General features: G+C 42.1%; 1 long non-coding RNA gene across 1 annotated transcript; it reads left to right on the top strand.

Annotated features, from left to right (window-relative positions):
- Positions 1-12,109: 12,109 nt before the first annotated feature.
- On the top strand, positions 12,110-13,953 carry LOC306815833. Its single transcript, XR_013777489.1, has 3 exons — positions 12,110-12,153; positions 13,271-13,339; positions 13,883-13,953. It is a non-coding gene; the product is annotated as an uncharacterized lncRNA (long non-coding RNA).
- Positions 13,954-24,821: the final 10,868 nt, after the last annotated feature.

Here is a 24,821-nt window from a genome sequence, read left to right as displayed (position 1 = left end):
AAGCACAGGGATCCCGATGGAAGGGGCAGAGGGGCAGAGCAGGGCCCCTCTCTGGGCTGCCTTTGGCCTCTGAGCAAGAGAGCCAGGCCTGGCCAGGCTGCAGCAAGCAGAGCTCTGGCTGCCTCTGCCTGGGGCTGTCCCTGAGCTCAGCCCTGGCCTGATTCCCAGCCAGAGGCTCAGCTCCACTCTGCCATGGGGCCTTGGCCAAAGGGCTGCCCAAGAGCTCCAAGCCCATCCTTCCTGCCTGACCCCCCATCCCTCACCCTTCTCCAGCCTCTCCAGCGCCCTCGGTAGCGGCGCCATCCCAGGACAGTGCCTGTGGCCAGCAGCTGCACCAGCAGGCACGTCCAGGACTGCCACGACATATCCATGCAGGGGGGTGGTTGGCTCAGGGTCCCTGTTCTGCTGCTCCGGCTCCTGCACATACAGGACCGTGCCCGACCCAGGATGGATGGTTGGGTCGGGACGATGGCCCAGGAGCAGCAGCAGGTAAAAGTTTGAGAGCCATGGAACAGGGTCGGCCATGGTGCTCTGGGGAAGCTGCCACCAGCACACACGCTCTGGACGTCTGTCCTTGCCAAGGTGTGCCCAGGCTGTGGGGCACGGCGGTGGCTGGGGACAGTTGCCAGGCACCATGCTGCCCCAGAGGCTGTGATGTCACAGAATCCAAGCACTGGCTTGGAAGAGTTCTGAGAGATCAACTCCAGCCTGTGATCCATGGTTACCACGGCAAGCAGATCTGAGCCTGGAGTGCTATGGCCAGGCTTACCTTGAACACCTACTGCAACGGTGACTGCACCAGTGCCCCCTGGGGCACACCATTCCCATATCTCATGCCCCTTTCTGGGCAGCAGTTCTTCCTAATGTCCAGTGTACACCTCTCTTGGCACAGCTTCAAACCCTTTCTTGTCCTTGCCCATCTCTGAGACGGCTGGCACTGCCTTGGCCACTCTCCTGTATGTGGACAAGAGGCTGTGCCAACGAGTGCCACTCCTTGTTTGCTTGTGGCTGCTGTGGAAAGGAACATTCATGTATATTGCCATTTCTTAGAGGTTTTACCCCAGATTTTCAGTCACAGCTGTTCTAGTGAAAACAAGTCTGTTTTCATGAGTATTTGAAGGGTCATAGAACACAATTGGAATTCCATTGAATTAGGGAAATTCTGCTGATTTCGTTTTCCTGAGGTTTTGAGATGAGTTGCAAATCCCAAAAAGTTTCTCTTTGGGGAAATAGTAATTCCACAGTTTAGATTGTGGGGATATTGATTACTCAAATTTGAGGACCTAATGTAGCTTTCTGCACAATAAATTTTAAGCATCCTCTAATTGTTCTTGAAACAAAAACCTATTAAATCTGTTCTGTGGACAGAAATGGCTTCTGTGTTATTTCTCATAATTTATTAAGAATCTCATGCCAGGAAAAAGTCTGTAGTGCTGTGTGATTACCTTGGTACTGTTCTTTGGAATGGCTTTCCCCCCATTTTCTGAAGCTGCCCACAGAAAGGTCATAGATATGTGAGAAGTTCTGAAAGGAAAACTGGGTCTTTGCCTCCTGTTTGGAATCTGTGGTGAGCTGTGAGTCAGAGCTGATTTTACATGATGTTGAAAATATTATTTAACCTTTTTGCTGAAGGATACATTGATAAAATCAAAGCATAGCATGGCTGACACTAGTAAATGAATTAAAATGCTTATCTGGAATGTGTTTATTTGATTGTTGTCCTAATATTGTGGTAATAATTATGGTATCTGAGTACTAACCAAGCTAACATCTAATTTGTAGTTGATTTTCTCTCCCTAATGTAGTGAACAGAATTTCAAGAATTATGTTTTCACTCATAACTGAGGAATGTGTTCACAGGCTGAATCTAAATATCACTTTCTTTTTGCACAAGAGCAGTTTCATCTGAAGATGATTTTCCTTGCCCTCACTTTAACTTTTACTTTCTGTATTGTTGTCTGGCAGGTTGACCTTTTCAGATTGTGTGCTGAGAAATGCTGCTACTAAGGAGAGCTGGTGTCAAAACAGAGTTTCTTTCCTAGCTTTTATTTAAAATACTGAAAGACGAAAGGTTTCTAATTAAATTACAGAACTGCATATCATTAGGAACTATAGTTCTTCCCTGCTTGTATTTAGAAAAACAGGCTAATGCCAACTGAACTCCTAAAACATATACAGAGATCACAAGCAGCCACCACAAGTGGTATTCAATTCTGGGAAACATAGTTTTTGATAGAAATCATTTTTGCTTTAATAATACAAGCTTATTCTATTCTAAAATTGGGGAAATTAGGTATGTTCTGGACTATCTGCATTTTTATTAGTTTCCTGTCTTTTTATCATTTCTTCAAGTACCAGTTTTATACACTTGCTAGCTCATTATTTATGATTTAAAATGGTGTCTCTTAGGCATGTAACTTGATAGTATTGTGAACCATGAAAATAATGTTTTTTGGTCTGTCTTCATTTGATTAAGTGATTCCTGTGAAAGGACTGGGGGGTTTTATGGTTTGAGATGTAAAAGAAGTAGTTCAGCAGCCTTGGCAAGTAAGTGTGCGAGTTTGCAAGATGAATATGCAGAAACACCTGTGGTTCAGCTGGAATATACAGTATTCTAGTTTGCTGCTGCTGGGGTGTTTTGTTTTGTTGGTCTGTGAATCCATATTCTATACAGTATCATTTGTCAGAACTCCATTTCACTTTTACAGTCCCTCTGTTTTCCCACTTCTGAATTATGGTTTTCTCCATGCCTTTTATTTGGGGAATTCTTGGTGATAGAAACAATACATGGTCCATAATGTTTTGTGTTGTCAAATGGTTATGCTCTTCCACACATTTTCTAATTAGCCTCCTTCAGTCTCCTTCTTTTTTTATTTCCCTGTACTACACTTAACACTCACATTTCAAAGCTTGTATTTTTTATGCTAAATGCTTCTGCTGCATCATTGTCTTAAAAAAGAGTGTGTATGAATCAAACAGATTAATATTCTTCCCAGTCTTTCACAGTCTAAATTTATTTTGGAAAATGATTAAGAAAGATTTTCTCACTCTATTTCTGTCCTTGGATATAATTCCCCAGGCTATATTGAATCTTTTCTGCATAGAGGAGGGCAAAGTTTCAGTTGTTGCTGCAAAGTCTCCTAAAGCATCTCTACAGCTACTGCATAATTCCTTGTAACCTGGTCTATGTTTAAAGGTTATAAAGAGCATTTCTGCAAGAGCTGAGAAAGCACTGTAGAAATTTTAGCTTTAAATAATAAAAGCAAAGCCAAGTGTGCATCTCTGTTCTGTAGCTTTCCCTCTGCCTCAGTTTTATTCCAAGTTCTGCACAGAGTAGAACCATGTGAGTCTTGGTGTGAGGCCACTGAAGCAGAGTTTTCTCTCTGGTTTCAGTTGCCCAATTGTCCCTTGTCATTCACAGGATCCTGTAAGCACATGAAATCAGTCTTTCAAAATATGTCAAAACCATTGCTTCTCTACCATAAAAAGTGTGGAGGTCACTTTCTGTTGTTTCAGTTCTGATTTGTTGTGTGAAAATTGCAGGTCCTCAAAGTTGTCCATGTCCTATTTCATCATCACATTTAATCATTTGCAGGTGCTAAAAATGCCCCTTCCTAAAATGACTTTGGATAGCAGTCATTCTTTGGTCTGGACTCAGAAATTGTGTGATTCACTCAAAAGACTGTAACCATATGACAGAAGAAGAGCAATTAAATATCAAAATTATTCAATTCCTCTTAATGTAGGGATTTAAATGTGTTCTGTTGCATTGTAGTGCTTTAGAATATTTTATGACACTTGCACAGGCATAGTCTGTAACCCATAAAACAAGAAAAAGGCCTAATTGCTCTGTGCATGGATTATTGATAACTGTGTGGTCTGTGAAGGAATGAGTCCAGAAAAAGAATGCCACTGAGTGTTAAAACCAATCTGCTTGCTGCATTTTAATTGGGATGAGAGTCTTAGGTCTTGGGCTTCAGAAATATTGCATTATGGATATGGTGCTTGCATTTTAATTTTAAAAAGAAATATGAGAAGTAAGTATTGATTAAGGAACTTTGTGCATCAGGGGTATAGTCACCATATGACAGATGAAGCCACTAAGCCTTGGGAGATTTTTGTCTTACTGTTCTAAACTTTAGATCTAGTCATTCACTTGGGAGGGGCAGGGAGAAGTTGGGATTTGTTCATAGAATTACTATGTCTGCATATGGATTTGTGGAGGCATAACTCCAACAATGCAAAAGTGTTTATTTCAGCCTGCCTCTCTCTCTCCTTATTTATTTCCTTGGTTCATTTGTTCTCTGCTCTCTCTTACTGAACACATGGATCTAGACCTCCCTGATTCTCCTTCTCTGGAAGATACCAGCACGGGTTATACCAGTGCATGGGTTTTTTACAGCAAGCTTGGTGCACAATTTGTTTTAGGTTGGCAAATGGTGACACCAGGAATGCAGAATACATTTAATTTCCTTGAATGTATAAAATCATTTCCTTCTGAATTCCCTTAAGTGACACAATTCAGTCCAGAGTCAAGTTTTACATCCAAGCTGATACACAAATCATAATAATTCAGTCATATAATGGCTCAAACATCACTGTTATAGTGCACAATTAAAATCTGTGATGCTAAAATCCATTATCACCCTTGAAAGCTACTCTGGACACTTGGCACTTAAATTGATCTATTGATCCATTAATGCTCACCTTTTGCTAACCTATTGGTCAGGTAGTCTCCTTTAATTTTCCCCTTTACTGAAGCTATTCCACTGACCTACATGTAATTATGGTCCAACATGCATGCCTTTTCCAAAACTGCATTTTGGGAAGCTCGTGCTGGTTTTCGTGTGTGAGAAGTAAGGAAATTTCTGTTAACTTTGATAACTATCCAGAAAAGGAAAAGAAACCCAGAATCCCCACAGGTGATGTACTGTTTCTGTCTGATTTATATTTCACATGAACTAACATTTGTTACCTATGTCTGCAGGGAAACAAATAAATAAAACCAAGAAGTTAATAAAATGTCACAACTGAAAGGGTAAAAGGGGGGAAAATTATTTGGGTAAAAATGGTACTTGGAGTTGAATTAGATGTAACAGGACTAGGCTTGTTCTGTTCTGAGACTGAGGAATAATAGATGAGATGAAGAATAACCTCAGTGCTCAGGGAGTCAAGAAGAAAAAATGTTTGCTATTTTTCTTAACAACATCTTTTGATTCTAACTTTTTCTCTGAAAATTGGCAGTACAGCAGAAGATATATTCAGCAGTAACAGCAAACATGTGCCACATTCAGTTTAACCATTTGCCCATGCACTCAAAGATCCATGCTGTTGAATAAGGATAAAGGAGGACAAAATTGTGATTTGAAACACTTTTCCTTCTTAAAGCAAGTAGTTAAATAAAATATCTTAAAAAATGAAATACTGCTTCAGCAGATTGTTCTTAAAATTGCATTGTTTGCTAAGTGTATATATTCCAATAGCCAGGAACTGTATGCCTAGAAAGCTAATAGTGTTTTCCTTGGAAACACCAGGGAAGATAAAAACACTAGGTGGTCCTTTTACTTGGGAAAAAAAGAATTCAACTTTAGCAAATTGTCTGCTGATATTGAGGATTCTTGAACAGCACATACTTCCCATACCTTGTCCAGCACCTGCCTTGAAATCCCATCTCAATACATTTCATTATCCTGCAAGTCAAATAAGAAAAGCTGAAGACATAGACAAGGCTTAACAGTAATGATGCATGTGGAGAGGAGTTATTTTTCTATTTTTAATTGAAAATTGGACAGGCTTTGAAAGTAAGCAAGTCCATGTATTGCTATGAAGCTAACTACAAGATCAGTCCATCTTGTAGTGAAATTGTTGCTGGGTGCTGTTTCTTCCCAGTATTTTGGTAGGTGGTCCCCTGCTGGCTGTCTGCATTTCTTCTCCCATTTGTTTTCTGTGCTTGTTTGGTATCACTGCTGAACGTTGCCAATAAGGAAACTGGTGTGCAAGAGTTGAGGAATCAGCTTTTGAAATTGTAAAACTGATCTGTAGGCTTTTTTCCTCTTGGATTTGTAAAATTTGGTGCATCATCAAAGTTAAGATTCTTCAGAAAATAGCAAGATTGTCCTCTTTCCAGGGAGGCATCTGTACTTTAACAGAGGTGCTTGATGCATCTTGCTGTAAAGGAGCAAGATGCAGAGTAAGTCAGAGAGAAGTCATTTAAGATGGTAATACACATGGTTGTTTAGTGGAAATAAAATAACTAAGGTTTTGTCTTGTAAGAAAGTGAAATCTAATCCCATTGTGAGGGTCATGAGGATAAATACAAAGGACTAAATACAAATGAAGAGCAGAAAGATATGAAACAGGGCTGGGCCTCACTGCCATAGCCCAGGCAGCCCCTGGATGTATTTGCCTGCCTGAATCCATCCCTTGCCCGGGCCCCAGGTGGGGCCGCTCTGGGGAATCTCTCACAGCATTCCTGGGATGATGCTGTTCCTTCCCTGGTGCCCCAGGGTCCTGCAATACCAGACTATCCACTAACAGCAGGATTGGTTGAACATATGAATGTTAAAAGAACAGTTGAAAAAATGAAGAGATGAGAGCCTGTCCTGATGGAAAACCCATCTCCCAGATGTACTCCATACCCTTAACAATGGACCCACAGGGAAATGGAAAGCCCCTGGATGTACATGGCTGCACCAGTTTGCAAATGCAGCCATGGCCAGTGCGATTTGGACTTGCTGGGAAATTGTTCTGCGTGTGCTGGCCCCTGACAGGGCCCCCCCAGAGGCTGCAGAAGTGGACTTGGATGCAGTGGAATTCATTAGGATGAATCAGAAGCAAATGAGAGTTCTCAATGCAGAAAGAGGAATTCTAGTTCCTCCAGGACAGTTTGGTTGGGGAGCTGCTCCCTGGAGCTTGGCCTTGCAAAGTGTTCATGTCACGGGAAAAGTAACTGATGCAGATTGTCAAGGAGAAATCAAAGTAATCCATTTAAACAATAGTGAACAAGATTGGATTATTTAGCCCTATGACACAATTATTAATATTTATGTTTTGAAAACAGTAGTGAGAAAAGAAGACCCACCTCAAATCACTACTGTTTGTGGAGATAAAGCATTTGGATCCAGGAGCCCTGATAATGGAGGAAAATGTGGGTGCAGAAGCCAAATGGCCCTGCCAGGCTGGCTGAATGAACAGCTCTGGGCAAAGACAGCACTGTCTGAACCCTGAAACCTGGCCAGGAGCAGTGGGAATATGTCCCTGCAGCCAAGTGTCTGTGTGAGAACAAGTGGATGTTATGGGATATTGTTTTACAGATCCTGCCAGACCAAATCTCCCTGTTTGCCCCAACATCTCTTTGGGAAATGCCCTGATCCATGGGGCTCCATGTGAAGGCTGATGTGACACTGAGGGACTTCCACAGGAATTCCAACCAGGAGCCTGAGACCCCTCAGGGACTGGGACCCAGCCCCTCTCGAGCTGGAGGGGAAAGGACCCACCAAGCCTTGTCAGCCACAGACAGTGCAGGAAAGCTGAACAGCAAAGAACCTGGGGGACATTATTCTGGAATTAAAAAGGCACCAGTTCCATGGACAATGGAATTATTGCTCCTAACCTGGATGAGACTGAGGAAAAAGAATGAGGAACCTTGTCCCTGAAGTACTGCTTATGTCTGTAAGTTGTATCTTGAGAGTCAGCCAGAATCTTGTTCACCACAAATGCCTCTAGAGTTTCAGCAAGGATTAGTCATGAAATTATTATGAAAATTTAAAGAGTGAAGTAGCCAAAATACTCAATGTAGCTAATTGCTGGGTATGTTCAAAACTGATGTTGGGAGGAGTGGGTTTCCCCGTGGGGTGGCAGACCTCTGTCAGTGGGCTCTGACTCATAACAGATTCAGTGCAGGGACAGTCACAGAAAAGTGTGCTGTGGAACAAAGGAATACAGTTATCAGTTTTACAGGATTCACTAAAATTTCCCATCAGTAGAAACTGAATCCTGTTAGAGGCCACAATGTGAAAGGATTTCTGTGCTTTACCATCACTCCAATGTCAATAGAACTCGGGGTGCTGGAGCTGGTCAGGGCCAGTGTTCCAGCACTCCCAGCTGCAGGGGCACTGTGAAACTCCTCTGGCCCAAAGGCACTGGGGACACAACAGGAGCACAGGGAGGAGCCTTGGATCCATCAGCAGCCCACAGTGGGAAATGGGAAATCAGACAGTTGGTACTGGGAATGGGACCTGCTGGATGTGCAGAAACAAAGCCTGTAAATGGCTTCCTAAAGGATGGTTTGGGTCCTGTTTCCTGGCAATGTTGGTGCCTCCCTTGAGGGTACTTCAGCAACAACCATGAGGAAGAGTTAGGGCTGAGAGAACATTTTTCCCCTAAAGAGTGCCTTTGGTCTCAGACAGCCAAAGACTCTGGTTCACCCTGAGCCCCATGTGCACTGCCTCATCCTGTGGAGTTTATATTAATGAGTTGCAAGAAGTAGAAAATTATTTTGTGAAAATATCCAATAGCACATCCTATGAGCTCCAACAAACACAAATGGGGCTCCACAGAACTGCATGGTTTTGGATTATCTGCTTGCTGGCCAAGGAGGAGCCTGGGCTACCATGGGACAGGAATGTTGCACTTCTGTCAGTGCTGAGTTTGAAGTCCAACAGTCAGGAATCACCTCGATGGCAAGAGCAGTAGAAGAGTGGCAGAAAGAAGAAAATTCTTCTTGGTGAGATTGGCTCCATGGCTGCCAAACTGGAGGCTGCTGTGAAATGCATTTGTGTCAGTCACTGCAATCATTGCAGTGTGAGCACTTGGTGTGTTATGATTCTGTGTAAGAGTTGTTGTGACACTTTGTGCTGGAAAATTGAGTATTGAGACTTGTTTAAAAAGAGGCACAGTCTCAAGAAAGAGTTGGGATTTGATAAACAACAGAGAATGCAACTAATTAGGCATGTTTTAGAAGGAATGTTGTTGAGAATTGGTTAGAAAGCCATGGACACAACTGTGGATATGGCTCGGCTGAGGCCTTGTTGCAGGAGAGCAGCTCCTGCTAAGTAGTAGCTAGGCCTTGCTCTTAAGCAGATTTTGCTGAGCAGCAGTGTTTGCTTTTAAGAGACTTTTGCAAAAGTAATGCAGCTAGCATAATTTGCAGAGTTAGTCGATAAGTAATACATATGCCCATTGTTCAATCAAGGCCTTAACTTCCAGGGAAGCACGTAGCAAGCGAGGTATAACCCTGGGACAGATACTATATAGCAATAAGTATAAGGGAAGTAGGAGCAGTGGAATAGCACGTATGCTTTTTGGATAGAAATTCAGTAGGCGTGATTATCGCACACTTGCAATAACCAATAATAAGAGAAGGTGTACCTAGTATAAACCAATAAGATTGTACTAATATGCATAATGCTGATTTATGCTATGTTGGGCTATAAAACTGTCTTATGCTCTGAATAAAGTTGGATTATGCTTCATCAATCACATTGATTGGCTGGCTGATCCCCTCGCTATTCCTTCACGAGCGGCTCCGCACCCCCGCACAAAATCACCCCAAAACCCTCAATAAAATCCCTCAGAGACCACCCAAAATCACCCCAAAACACCACAACAAAATCACTCAGGGACCGCCCAAAATCACCCCAAAAACCTCAATAAAATCCCTCAGGGACCCCACAAAACCCTCAATAAAATCACTCAGGGACCCCCCAAAATCCCACAAAAACCTCAATAAAATCCCTCAGGGACTCACCCAAAATCACCCCAAAAACATCAATTAAATCACTCAAGGACACCCCATAAAATCATCCCAAAAACCTCAATAAAATCACTCAGGGACCCCCCAAAATCACCCCAAAACACCTCAATAAAATCACTGAGGGATCCCCCAAAACCCTCAATAAAATCCCTCAGAGACCCCCCAAAAACCTCAAGAAAATTCCTCAGGGACCCCCAAAATCACCCCAAAAACCTCAATAAAATCACTCAGGGACCCCCCATAAAATCACCCCAAAAACCTCAATAAAATCACTCAGGGACCCCCCATAAAATCACCCCAAAAACCTCAATAAAATCACTCAGGGACCCCCCATAAAATCACCCCAAAAACCTCAATAAAATCCCTCAGAGATCCCCAGAAATCACCCCAAAAACGTCAATAAAATCAGTCACAGACCACCCAAAATCACCCCAAAAACCTCAAGAAAATTCCTCAGGGACCCCCCAAAATCACTCCAAAAATCTCAAGAAAATCACTCAGGGACCCCCCAAAAATCACCCCAAAAACATCAATAAAATCACTCAGAGACCCCCCAAAATCACCCCGGGACCCCACAAAATCCCTCAAATCCCTCAAAGACCCCCCCAAAATCACCCCAAAAACGCAATAAAATCACTCAGGGACCCCCCATAAAATCACTCCAAAAATCTCAATAAAATCCCTCAGGGACTCCCCGGAATCACCCCAAAATCGCTCAAAAACTTCAAGAAAATCCTTCAGGAATCCCCAAAATCCCTCAAATCTCACCCGGGATCCGTCAAATTCTCTAAATAAACAGCCCCGGCTGCCATTTTCCTTCTTTCTTTCCTCACGGTAGCCGCGCTCTGATTGGTCCCGCGCCGTGAGGCTCCCGGCTGTCCTATTGGCTGAGCGTTTCCCCCTTTTTCTATACACTGATTGGCCAGAGCTGGTTGCCGGTTGAGTAGCCGTGCGTTGATTGGCTGGCGGGAGAAAATGGGGCGGGATAAAGGGCGGGCTAGTATGAGGTGAGTGACATCGTGATTGGCTGAAAGGTCGCAAAGGAGGCGGGGCTACCGAGGTGATAAAAGGGGCGGCAAGGGGCCCGGAGGCTCAGTCCGGAGGTGGCGGGGTTTGAGGCTTGGGGCGTTAGGGCACCGTTTAAGTAATTAATTCCTTAATTTAATTAATCCAATTAACTTAATTAATGGCGGGATGTTCGCGGTGACCATTAAGGTGCCCAATTAAGGCGCTAATTGGCGCTCTGGCGGAAAATTCGAGGCTGCTTTGGGTTTTAAAAAGGGAAGCCCGGCGGGGGGGGCGGGAGGGTGGTTTAAAGCTCTTTTAAATGGAATTATTAATATATTTTCCAGATTTAATCCCTTAAGTAACTTAATTAATTACTTGGTTAATTGGTTTGAATCGTGGCGTTCTGCCGCTTTTTTTTTTGAGGGTTTTCAAGTTTTGCTGGAGCAGTGATTGTATAACTAAAATCGCGTTTTTAAACCCATTTTTTGGCCTCAAATTTATCTGTGTTGTTTCCTTAATTAAGTTAAATTTTGCTCCAGTTTAATATTTTTTATTAGTAATTTATTGCTTGAAGTTTAATAGATGGTTTTCATGTTTTAAGCGCTAAACTCGATTTTTAACCTTTAAAAGTTTAAAGTTAATTAAAGCTTATTGCTCTTCAACTACTTAATTAAATACTTAATTAAATATTTATTCAATTTTGGGGTGAAGTTTTGGAGCTTTTTGAGTCATTTTCTGGCCGTTTTTCAAGTTTTTGCCTTTAAATAATTTAAATATTGCGCTCATTGTGTCAGGTTTATGAATATTTAATTAAAATTAATGAATATTAATATTTAATAACATGTATTCAGAATTAACAAATCTTATTTAAATTTTTAGGGGGGGTTTGGCCTTTTTTTAAGGTCAAAAATCCCCAGTTTTAACCATTAAATTAAATATATTTATAAAGTATTTATTTAATCTATTAAGTATTTATTTAATTTATTAAGTGTTTATTTATTGTTGCATTAAGTTTAAATGTCCATAAACAAATCAAATTAAATTTTAGGAGGATTTGGCTGCAAATTTCGCTCTTTTTTTTCCTTTAAATAATTTTTAAAATTGCCTTTCGATAATTAATATTTAATTGATTAATATTCCCATTTAATTGATTAATTAAATAAAATTCCCATATTTTTACCACTTGCGAGCAGATTTTCTCTTCTTTTTTTTTTTTTTTTTCCCATACCCCCTCGTTTCTCAACCTCCCCCGAATTTTTCCAAATTAACAAAATTAATTTAAAAACTTTTGCAAATAATTAATTAATTCATTAATTAACCGGGACGAATTTTCATCATGTTCAACTACCCCAGGTGCTGCGGAGACACTCGGGCTGCTTCGGGACCATCTGGTGAGCACAATTTGGGATTTTGGGGGCTTTTTTGGGATTTGGGGGATTTTTTGGGGGATTTTTGGGGGGGATTTTGGGGTTTTTTTGGGGGATTTTTGAGGATTTTTTGGGGGATTTTTGGAGATTTTTTGGGGATTTTTTTTTGAATATTTGAAGGATTTTTGGGGATTTTTTGAAATTTTTTTGGGGATTTTTTGGGAATTTTAATAGATTTTTTTGGTATTTTTTGAAAATTTTTGAGGGATTTTTGGGGGATTTGGGGGGATTTTTGGGGATTTTTTGGGATTTTTGGAAATTTTGGGGGGATTTTTTGGGATTTTGGGGGAGGATTTTGTGTCCGTTTCTATGGATTTTGGGGAATTTTCAGTGGATTTTGGGTGGTTTTATGTCATTTTTTAGCTCATTTTGGGTCATTTTTATGCGGATTTTGGGTCATTTTGGGTCAATTTTAGCTCATTTCGGGTGATTTTTCAGTGGATTTGGAGACGTTTTGGGGGGTTTTGGGTAATTTTCTGTCAATTTTTGCTTATTTTGGGTCATTTTTATGCTGATTTTGGGTCATTTTGGGAGGATTTTGGTTCAATGTCATTTTTAGCTCATTTTGGGTCATTTTCGGTGGATTTTGGGGCATTTTATTTAAATTTTTAGCGGATTTTGGATCATTTTAATGCAGATTTTGGGTCATTTAAAATCAATTTTAGCTGATTTTAGGAGAATTTAGGGTGAATTTTGCGTCATTTTTCTGTGGATTTTGAGTCATTTTGGGGGATTTTAGCTCATTTTTGGTGAATTTTAGGTAATTCCAAACAGATTCGAGGTGGAATTTGGGTCATTTCTGGCTGATTTTGGTCAATTTTGGGGTGATATTTGCAATGGGTTTGGGGGAAAATTTGGGAAATTTTTTTTGGAAATTATTTTGAATTTTGGGGGGATTTTTGAGGAAATTATTTTGAATTTTGGTAGGATTTTTGGGGACATTATTTTGAATTTTGGGGGGATTTTTGGGGACATTGTTTTGAATTTTGGGGCGATTTTTGGGGATGTTTTTGCGAAGTTTCAGGGGGATCTGGAGGGATTGTTTGGGTGGATTTTGGGTGATTTTTGGGGTTTTTTTCAGGCTTGCAGCCACCTGCCACTCTCGCCTCCTCCGCCGGGAGTACCTGGGGGTGGATGTGCCCAGCACCAGGTGAGGCCCCAAAATCCCCCAAATTCACCCCAAAACCCCCAAATTCACCCCCCAAAATTGAACCCCCACATTTACCCCTCAAAAACCTAAATTCTGCTAAAAAAACCTGTAAACCCCCCCCCAGATTCTCCATTTTTTATCCCATTTTTTCCATTTTTTTCCCAATTTTTTTTTCCAAATTTTTCACCAATATTATCCTTTTCCCTCCTTTTTCCTCTTTTTCTTTTTTCCACATTTTTTTCCTCAACTTTATCACATTTTTTCCTTAATTTTCCCCAGTTTTATCCCACTTTTTCTTAATTTTTTCCAATTTTTTTCCCAATTTTCCCCAATTACATCCAAATTTCCTCAAATTTTTAATTCCAATTTTTTCCTAATTTTACCCCATTTTTAATGCAATTTCCCCCCCATATTTTAATTCATTTTTACAAAAATCCCCAAATTTTTAAATCCCTGTTTTTCCCCAAATTCCCATTTTTTTAATCCTCCCCCTTTCCCCGCATTATTTTGCCCCCCCGTCAATCACGCCTTGGCCCCGCCCAGCGCCGCCGTGACCTCGTTCTTCATTGGCCGAAGCGGTTGGGAGGCCCCGCCCTCTCCTGCTGGGGCCCCGCCCCCTCGCTGCTCACTCTATTTGGGCGCGATGCTGCAGCTCGGTCTCGCGAGAGTTTACAGGAGGCAATGCCAGCACCTGCTCGGTAGGCGGCGCCACCCGCGGGGTTATGCTAATGAAGGGGCGGGGTTATGCAAATGCAGGGTTCAGGCACGGGTGATTTTGGGGTTTTTGGAGGGGAATTTTTGGGGGGATCTTTTGTGATGGATGTGGAATTTTAGGTAGAATTTGGAGATTTTTTGGGTCATTTTTGAGATGGATTTTGGGGATGGATTTGGGGAGAATTTGGAGATTTTTTGGGTCATTTTTGGGATGGATTTGGGTAAATTTTTAGTGGAAATTTTGGAGCGATTTTGGGGGGATTTTTGGAGGGAATTTTAGGTGTTTTGGGGAAATTTTGGGGTGGATTTAAGGAAATTTTGGTGGATTTGGGGGGAAATTTTTGGGATTTTGGTGGGAATTTTTGGAGCAGTTTTGGGGGGACTTTGGGGGGAATTTTTGGCAATTTTGAAGGAAATTTTGGGCTTTTTGAGTTTTTTTTAAGTGGAATTTTGGGGTTTTTTGGGTGATTTTGAGGGATATTTGGGGAGATTTTTGAGGGGATTTGTTGGAATTTTTGGGGCATATTTTTGGGAGTTTTTGAGGTCTTGAAGACAAAATTTTGGGCCAATTTTGGGGTGATTTTGAGGCAATTTTGGATTTTTTTTGGAGGAACTTTGGGATTTTGAGGGTTTTATTAAAGGGGATTTTTGGGGAGATTTTTGAGTGAAATTATTGGAGTTTTATGGAATTTTTGGGTAATTTTAGGGGTTTTTTGGAGGGAATTTTGGGGGATATTTTAAAGAATTTTGGGGATCTTGAAGGTAAATTTTAGGGTGGATTTGGAAGAATTTTGGCAAGATTGTTGAATTATTTTGGGGGGACATTTGGGGGAATTTTGAAGAGTTTTTGGGGTCGGTTAAGATGAATTTGGGGGGAATTTGGAGAGAATTTTTGGAGGATTTTGAGAAGGAAATTTGGGGAAATTTTGGGTGTTTTGGGGGGATTTTTGGTGGATTTTGGGGCGATTTTTGGAGTGAATTTGGGATTTTGGGGGGAATTTGGTGTTTTTTGAGGGGATTTTTGGGCAATTTTGGGGAGATTTTTTGAGGGATTTTGGAAAAAAAAATGGGATTTCGAATGGAAATTTTGGTGGATTTGGGGCATTTTTGGACATTTTTGTGCCATTTTTTTCCAGGATTTCGCATTTTTGGGACATTTTAGTGTTTCATGGTTGATTTTTGGGTGGATTTTGGGGCGGTTTTGGGTCATTTTTGCAGAAGAAGTTTCGGTGATTTTGGAGAGGCTGAATCGGGTGCAGCGCCCCCTGCTGGACATCGATGTCACCCCTCCCAGGATGTACCAAAAATTCATAAAATTCACCCCAAAAATCTCCCAAAAATCCCCCCAAATTCACCCAAAATCCTCAAAAAAATCCCCCAAAAATTCACTTAAAAATCTCTTAAAGATCCCCTTGGTGGAGAGGGAGGAGAATTAAAAATATCAAAAAATCCCCAAAAATTTAGCAAAATTAATTTCCCAGAATCCTCCATATTTTCCCCAAAAATCCCTTCAAGATCCACTTCAAACGTTCCAAAATCCCCCACAAAAATCCCCCAAAACCTCCCAAAAATCACCCAAAATTCACTTTAAAATCCCCTGGGTGGAGATGGAAGGGAATTCCAAAAAAATATCAAAAAACTCAAAAAAATTCCCATAATTCAGCAAAATTAATTTCCGAAAATCCTCCAAATTTTCCCCAAAAATCCCTTCAAGATCCACTCCAAACTTTCCAAAATCCCCCCAAAAAATCCCCTAAACTGCTTCAAATTCCCCCAGATTTCCCCCCAAATTTTCTCCAAATTTTCCCCAATTAATTTTATTTTTTCCCTTTTTTTTTTTTTTTCCTCATTCCAGGGCTCTGCTGCTCCCAGATTCCAGAGCTCTGATGGAGGAGCTGGAGGCAGCTCCTGATCCCTTCTATGGGATCATGGGGGTGGGGCTGCCCCAGGTGAGGAAGAAATTTTCCTTTTTTTCCCCAAATTCTCCTTTATTAACAAAAATTCTCCTTTATTAACCCAAATTCTCCTTTATGAACTCAAATTCCCATTTTTCCCCTGATATTTCCCCTGATATTTCCCCTGATATTTCCCCTGATTTTTCCCCGATTTTTCCCCTGATTTTTCCCATTTTTTCCCCATTTTTCCCCATTTTTTCCCCATTTTTTCCCCATTTTTTCCCCATTTTTTTCCCCCCATTTTCCCCCATTTTTCCCCCTTATTTTTTCCCTTATTTTTCCCAATTTTATCCCATTTTATCCGATTTTTTTCTAATTTTATCCCATTTTCTCCCATTTTTTCCCCAATTTTCTCCCATTTTTTCCCCAATTTTCTCCCATTTTTTCCCCAATTTTCTCCCATTTTTTCCCCAATTTTCTTCCATTTTTTCCTCATTTTCTCCCCAATTTTCTCCCATTTTTTCCCCAATTTTATCCCATTTTTTCCCCATTTCCCCCCAATTTTATCCCATGTTTGTCCCATTTCTTATCCCATTTTTCCCAATTTTTGTGGTTTTTTCCCCATTTCCAGGTCGAGGAGCTGCTGCCACCCCCTGAGGAAATAGAGGCACCCCCAGGTGGGACCAAAAAACCCCAAAATTCCCCCCAAACTTCTCCCAGAATCCCAAAAATTCCCCAAAATTTACCACAAAATTACCCCAAAACTTCACCCAAAATTTACCCCAAAATTCCCCTAAAATTATCCCAAAATCCCCCAAATTTACCCCAAAAATACCCTAAAATTATCCCAAAATTGCCCCAAAAATTCTCCCAAAATTCCCCAAAAATGCCCCAAAATTTCCTAAAATGATCCAAAAATTCCCCCAAAACTTCTCCCAAAATGCCCCAAATTTACCCCAAAATTCCCCTAAAATTCTCTCAAAATTCCCCCAAAACTTCACCAAAAATTCCTCAATTTTGCCCCAAAATTCCCCCCAAATTCCCCTAAAATTTTCCCAAAATTTCGCAAAATTCCCCCAATCCTTTAGAGCGCCCCCTGGTGGCCACGCCCGAGTCCATCACCCTGCGGGAGCCGGAGCTGCCCCTCCCCCCCCGGCCCTGCCCGAGGTGAGAAACCCCCAAAAATTTGGGGAAATTTTGGGGGTTTTTGGGACATTTTTAGGGTTTTTTTAGGAGGAATTTTGGTGGATTTTTGAGAAAATTTTGAGGAATTTTGGGGACAATTTTTAAGAAAATTTGGGAAAATTGGGGGGATTTTTGGGTCATTTTTAGGGACAATTTTTAAGAAATTTTTAGAAAATTTGAGGTATTTTGGGAGAATTTTTAGGGAATTTTGGGGACAATTTTTAGGAAATTTTGGGAAAATTTGAGGGATTTTGGGAGAATTTTTGGAGAATTTTGGGTCATTTTTAGGGAATTTTGGGGACAATTTTAAAGAATTTTTTGGGAAATTTGAGGAATTTTGGGAGAATTTTTCGGGAATTTTGGGGACAATTTTTAGAAAATTTTGGGAAAATTTGAGGGATTTTGGGAGAATTTTGGGTCATTTTTAGGAAATTTTGGGGAAAATTTTTAAGAAATTTTTGGGAAATTTGGGGGATTTTGGGAGAATTCTTGGGAGAATTTTTAGGGAGTTTTGGGGACAAATTTAAACAAATTTTTGGGAAATTTTTTGGGATTTTGGGACTAATTTGGCTGAGTTTTTGGGACTATTATGGGATGTTTTTAGGATATTTTGAGTGAATTTTGGCTGATTTTGGACCCCAGGGGAGCTCGAGCTGCTGCTGGAGCCTGAAGGTCAGAGGTCACCAAGGGGTCACTCAGGGGTCAAGGTTATTTTGGATAATTTTTGATTCATGTTTATTTATTCTGAGCCTTTTTTTGTTCATTTTTTGTTATTTTAAGGTAATTTTTTCCAATTTTTGGTCATTTTCAGGTAAATTTGGTCATTTTTTGGTCATTTTGAGTAATTTTGGATAATTTTGATTTTTTCTGGGTAATTTTTTGTTATTTTTAGACAATTTTGAGCCATTTTTCGAGTTTTTTTTGTTTAATTTTGTGACATTTTAAATTTATTTTTATTAATTTGGGGTTTTTTTTGTAATTTTGGGTCATTTTAGGGAGTTTTTTTAGGTAATTTTATGTCATTTTAAATTTATTTTTATCTATTTGGGGTTTTTTTTGGTAATTTTGGGTCATTTTTGAGTAATTTTTAATTTTTTCTGGGTATTTTCTGGGGAATTTTTTTTTGTTATTTTTAGACAATTTTGGGTCATTATTGGGAGATTTTGGGCCATTTTTGGGGTTTTTTTGGTTAATTTTGTGTCATTTTAAATTTATTTTTATTCATTAGGGTTTTTTTGTAATTTTGGGTCATTTTTGAGATATTTTGGGATTTTTTTTTTTAGGAGGGGGGAAATTTTGGGTTTTTTGGGGTTATTTTTGGGGTTTTTTTGGGTAATTTTTGGTCAGTTTTGTCTCCCCCCAGTAGAAGCACCAGAGCTGGAGCTGTCCCTCCCCCCATGTGAGAAATTTGGGGGGATTTGGTTAAAAAAATGGAAATTTTGAGAAATTTGGGAAGTTTGGGAGGAGAATTGGGTCAAAAATTGGGGGAATTTTGGGGAAAATTTGGGAACTTTGAGTGAAAAATGGGGCAAGGATTGGAAATTTTGGGAAAATTGGGAAAAAATTGGGAAAGAAAATGGGAAAAATGAGAAAATTTGAGAAAGAATTGGGTAAAATTTTGGGAAAATTGGGAAAGAAATTGGAGGAAATTTGGTGAAAAATTCGGGGAAAATGGGAAAATTTGGGGAAGAAATGAGAAAAATTTCAGGGGAAAAATGGAGAAAGAGAATGGAGAAAATTTTGAAAAAATTGGGAAAAATTTGGGGAAGAATTGGGAAATAAATTGGGGGAATTTGGAGGGAAATTGGGGAAAAATTGGGGAAGAAATTGGAGGAAATTTTGGGGGAAAATTGAAAAAGAATTGGGGAAAAAAAGGGGAAATTTGAGGGGAAAATTAGGAAAGGAATAGGGGGGAAATTGGGATAAGATTTGGATAGAATTGTGAAATTCGAGAACAATTGAAAATTGGGAAAAAATTGAAAAAAATTACAGAAAATTTGGGAAAAATTTGGGAAAAAATTAGAAAATTGGGGGAAAATTTGGGAAAAATTTGTAAATTAGGAATTTGTTCTGCTCCTCTTCCTCCTGCAGGCCCCACACCCCCGAGGCTCCGCCCCTCCTGCCTCTGCCCCTCCCCCCGCCGGTGCTGGCCCCGCCCCCTGCCCTGGCCCTGCCCCCTCCCCGGCGGCGCTGGCCCCTCCCCCCCCCACTGGGACCCCCAGACCCAAATCCCGCCCCAAGAAATTCGGGAGGGGCTGGAGGAGCCTCAGAGGGACTGCAGGGAAAGGGTGAGTGACCTCTGACCCCCGAGTGACCCCCGAGTGACCCCTGAGTGACCTCTGACCCCCGAGTGACCCCCAGGGGCTGGTGGAGCTGCCCCACAGATCCCGGCGCCCCCCAAGTGACCTGCTGGGCACAGCCTGCCATGGTGAGACCCCAAAATCCATCCCATAATCCCCAAAATCCACCCCATAAACCCCAAATCTACCCCACAGACCTCAAATCCACCCTGAGACCCCAAATCCACCCTGAGACCCCAAATCCATCCCATAGACCCCAAATCCATCCCATAGATCCCAAAATCCATCCCATAGATCCCAAACCTGCCCCACAGATCCCAAATCTGACCCATAGATCCTGATCCTTCCTCATTGATCCCATTCCTGCCCCATAGATTCCCTGCCCCACAGATTGATCTCATTTCTGCCCCACAGATTCCCTGCCCCATACATTGATCCCATTCCCTGCCCCACACATTCCCTTACCCATAGACTGATCTCATTTCTGCCCCATAGATTTCCCTACTCCATATATTGATCCCATTCTTGCCCCACACATTCCCTGCCCCACAGATTGATCCCATTCCTGCCCCATAGATTTCCCTGCCCCACACATTCCCTGCCCCAGATTAATCCCATTCCTGCCCCATAGATTCCCTGCCCCACCCACTCTGACCCCATTCCCTGCCCCACACATTCCCTGCCCCACAGGTTGATCCCATTCCTGCCCCATAGATTCCCTGTCCCACAGGTTCTGACCCCATTTCTACCCCATAGATTTTTCTGACCTCATTTTTACGCCACACAATTCCTACCCCACACATTCCTGCCCCATATATTTCCCTGCCCCACCCCCTCTGACCCCATTCCCTGCCCCACAGATTGATCCCATTCTTGCCCCACACATTTCCTGCCCCATAGATTCCCTGCCCCACAGATTGATCCCATTTCTGCCCCACACATTCCCTGCCCCATAGATTTCCCTACCCCATATATTTCTCTGCCCCATAGATTCTGACCCCATTCCTGCCCCACAGATTCCCTGCCCCCCAGATCCATTTCCTGACCCTGTTCTTTGTCTCTCTCTCCCCCAGCTCCCCTCCCCCCTCAGCTGCTCCAGTTTTGGGGTCGCTGCTTCTGGCCCCTCCCCCACCCTCAGCCCCAGGAGCTGCCCCCAGAGCTGCCCAGAAAGGTGGAGGTGGGGCTGCCCCAAAAATCCCAAAATTCCCAAAATTCATGACCCAGAAATCCCAAAATTCCCAAAATTCCTGACCCAGAAATCCCAAAAATTAGCAAAATTCCTGACCCAGAAATCCCTAAAATTCCCAAAATTCCTGACTCAGAAATCCCAAAATTCCCAAAAATTCCAAAATTCCCAAAATTCCTGACCGAGAGATCCCAAAAATTCCCAAAATTCCTGACTCAGAAATCCCAAAAATTCCCAAGATTCCCAAAATTCCTGACCCAGAAATCCCAAAAATCCCCAAAATTCTCAACCCTGAGATCCCAAAAATTCCAATTTTTCCTTTAAAAATCTGATTTTCTTTTTCCCAAAAATCTGAAATTTTTGCCCAAAAATGCCAAATTTTTTTCCAAAATTTTCCCAAATTTTGCCCCAAAATTCCCAAATTTTCCCCTGAACCCCCCAAGTTTTTCCCAAAATTCCAATTTTTGCCAAAATTTGGCAGATTTTGGCCCAAATTTCTCTCCCCAGGTGCTGAGAGAGGCGCTGGAGCCAAGTCTGCCCCCCCCCCCCCCCCCCCCAGCTCAGGTGAGGAATTTGGGGAGAATTTGGGAATTTCTGGGGGGAATTGGTGTCATGGTCCGCCCAATTCAAGAGGGAGTCGTGACTGGTTCTTTTATGGATCTCAGAGCACAAAAGACACAGCAGGGGACAAAACCAGTTTACTTTTACAGAAATGCACTTTATTTAGTGCCAACCAAAATGCGATAGTGGGACAGAGAGAGAGAGAGAGAGGGGGGTCGGGATTATAGCTACCAAGACGGGCAGACGAATCCTCGTGGAGCAGCCAATAGATGTCTGTTGCCGTCTGGGGAGATCTCGGGGGTCTCCTCTGAGAAAGTCACTTTTATAGTCCTTTCCCAAAGCGAGTGGCTTCTGGCCAAAAGGTGGGAAGAGTTATGGACTATTGTATGTGGAGCTCGTTACCCTGAGGAACAGGTGGAAACAGGACGCTTCAAGGCACACCAAACCATCTTTGTTGTTATGAACACACGCAGGGCAGCCCATACTGACCAGTCCATTGTTCTTCCATCTGTGGGAGCTTTGTTGAGTCAGCGCCCCGTGACTAGTTGTCATGAGAAACCAGTCCTGGTAGGCATCACCTGCGGAACAGTCACTTGGCGTTCCTCCCATCCCTGGCCAGCGCAGGCCTCAGGCGAGGGTCGTTGGGCAGAAACAGACGAGAGGCTCGGACGGACTCTCACAGTCAGATAAGTGTATAAGTGGAAGATCTTTGTACCAAGTTACTGCTGGGTGAAGCTCCAAAGCTGGGATATGGTTTAAAGGCATTGAGAGAAAAAGAATCTTCAGTATGGAGGCAAGTGAAAGCAAAGAGGTTCCTAAAGGTAGTGCTTTGGGATATGTTTTGGCATATTGGAAAGAGCTGGTGGACCATAAGGATACAGAAACGAAAAGAGAGCTTATTAAGTTATACACACAGTGGTGACCACTTTATAAACTTGAGGAGGGGGTGGAGTGGCCCCCATCAGGGACATTGGACTATAACACTTTGGTACAGCTGATGCTTTTCCTTAGGCATGAGCAGAAGTGACATGAAGTTACTTATGCTGACATGTTTTTCACCATTAGAAATCACCCTGAGTGGCAAAGGGCTTGTGGAATTAGACCTCCCTCTGACTCTTTAGTGTTGGCGCTTGAAAAAGATAATAAAGCTAATAAGAAAAAACCCAGGATGTGTTGCAGCACATGCTCAATAAATCAAAGGTGTACACATCCTGGCAAAGTGTATTGTATGGAGACTCAGGAAGAGGAGACAGAGGAAGTGCTCAGACCACCCCCTAAAAGACAAGGAAGAGAGAGGGTGGTAGGGGAAGTAGATTTGGAATTGCCATCAACTTCAGGTTTTACCTCTGCTTCATCCCCTGCTTCATCCTCACTTGAGAGAACAGTAATTAATATGGGAGTCCCCTCCCAATTCCTGAGTCACAAGAGCCAACCCAACAGTATCCACCCTATTTTATGTTATGCTATTTTATGTTTATGTTATTAAATAGAATTCCTCTCAAACTGCTTCTGAATATCTAGATCAGTTGCGAGGAGGAATGTGTCAACAGACCACTCTGGATCCTGAATTTGATAAGAGAATACTACAATTGGAAAACTTGTTTTTAGGGCAATCTACAGGTGACATCAAGTGAAAGCTCCAGAAGATGCGGGGCCCAGCAAGTCGGAACTTGGAGACTTTGCTAGATGAGGCCTGGAGAGTTTTCAGCTATTGAGAAGAGGGGTGTAAATCAGAGACAAAAAAAAAACCCCAAAAACCTACTAGCAATAATAAAGGAAAATGTAAAAGGGCTACTGGTTGACCTGAAAAAGCCATATTTTTGTAAACCATAAAAGTATGAAGTGGGAAAAGACTGGGGAATTCACCGATTTTTGCATATCCCTAAAGCTCCATCTGCACTTTTAGGCAGGGATCTGCTAGAGCAGCTGGACACAAAAATAATATTTAAAAATGGGGAAATTAGTTTGGAGGTAAAAGATCAACAATATATGGAATTGTTAAATTGAAAATGAAGAAGAAATTATTAAAATAAAATAAAATAAAATAAAATAAAATAAAATAAAATAAAATAAAATAAAATAAAATAAAATAAAATAAAATAAAATAAAATAAGAGATCAGGTGTTCTCTGAAGCCTGGGCCTCTAATATAGCAGGGAAAGCAAAGAATGCGCTACCAGTACAAATCTGGCTTAAAGGAGAACAATTAGTAAGGGTCAAACAATATCCCTTAAAAAGGGAAGACAGAGAAGGAATTAGCCCAATCGTTGTAAACTTTTTGCAAATGGGACTATTGAAAGAGTGCCAGTGCCCCTATAAAAAGCCTGATTAATCATACAGGTTAGTACAAGATTTAAGAGCTGTTAATAAGATAACTGAAGATTTATGCCCAGTGTTGCTAACCCCTACACCTTGTTAACTTTTCTAACACCTGAACTAACCTGGTTTACGGTTTTAGATTTGAAGGATGTTTTCTTTTGCCTCCCTCTCCATAAAGCCAGCTAGAAATTTTTTGCATTTGAATGAGGAGAATCCCAAAACTGGACATAAAACTCAGCTCACATGGTGTGTATTGCCCCAGGGGTTCAAGAACTCCCCTACTATATTTGGAGAACAGCTGGCAAAATATTTGGAGTTTTGGGAACCTCCACCAGGAGAAGGACAGCTGCTTCAGTACGTGGATGATCTCTTAATAGCCACCCGGACCCAGGAGGCATGTGTGGATTGGACAGTGAGCGTCCTAAACTTTTTGGGCCTGCAGGGGTACTGGGTATCCCAAAAGAAAGCCCAGATGGTGAAACAAACAGTGATTTACCTGGGCTATGAAGTCAGTGCTTGGACAAAGGACCTTGGGGCAAGACCATAAGGAAGCAACATGCCAAACCCGAAACCCCAGACAGTGAAAAAACTGAGAACCTTTCTAGGCATGACGGGGTGGTGCAGACTGTAGATTTATAATTATGGATTGTTCATTAAACCCCTATATGCCTTAATTACGGAAGGGAGCAGGGATCTTCAGTGGACAACAGAAGCAACACGAGCCTTCAACCCCCTGAGCCCTGGTGCTGCTGATCCGTGTTGGGAAGACACCTGGCTGGGGGCTCCACATCCTCCTGGCTCCTTGTCATCTGGATTTTCTTTGCATTTCTCTTTGTCCTTCCCAAACACCCAAAACCAGGGAAAAAACAGAGATGTTAAATAACGACCTGCTTGGGGACACGGGGGGATCTTCCAGGGGATGCGGGGGACGCTCGGTTCCAGGGATTTGAGGGGTCCTGGGAGGGACCTGGGGGTTTCTCAGGGCGTTTGGCACCCCAGTTCCAGCGGCTCTGGCTGCGCTGGGACACGGCTGGGAGCGGAGGAGGAGCGGGAAGAGACGGGAGAGAAGCAGCGGGAGGAAGAGGAGGGACACAGGAGGTGCGGAAGGAAGAGGAAGAGCGATTTTGGAACCACGCGCTTCTCCCGCCTGGTCGCTGAGGCCGCAGCTCCCCCGGGTCCGGCACCATCGCCCCGCAAAATCCTGGAGGTGAGCGGGGAGGGGGAGCTAGCCCCAAATCCAGCATGGGGAATTCCGGGAGGGTTTGGGTTTTTTTTTGTTTCAGGGGATGTTTGTACATTGCAGAAGCCCAAAGCCGAGGTGGA

This window comes from Erithacus rubecula (genome assembly GCF_903797595.1).
Source record: "Erithacus rubecula genome assembly, contig: scaffold_245_arrow_ctg1, whole genome shotgun sequence".
Taxonomy (NCBI): domain Eukaryota; kingdom Metazoa; phylum Chordata; class Aves; order Passeriformes; family Muscicapidae; genus Erithacus; species Erithacus rubecula.
Note: the sequence above shows the minus strand (reverse complement) of the source record. Positions and strands in the feature narration are given on the sequence as shown.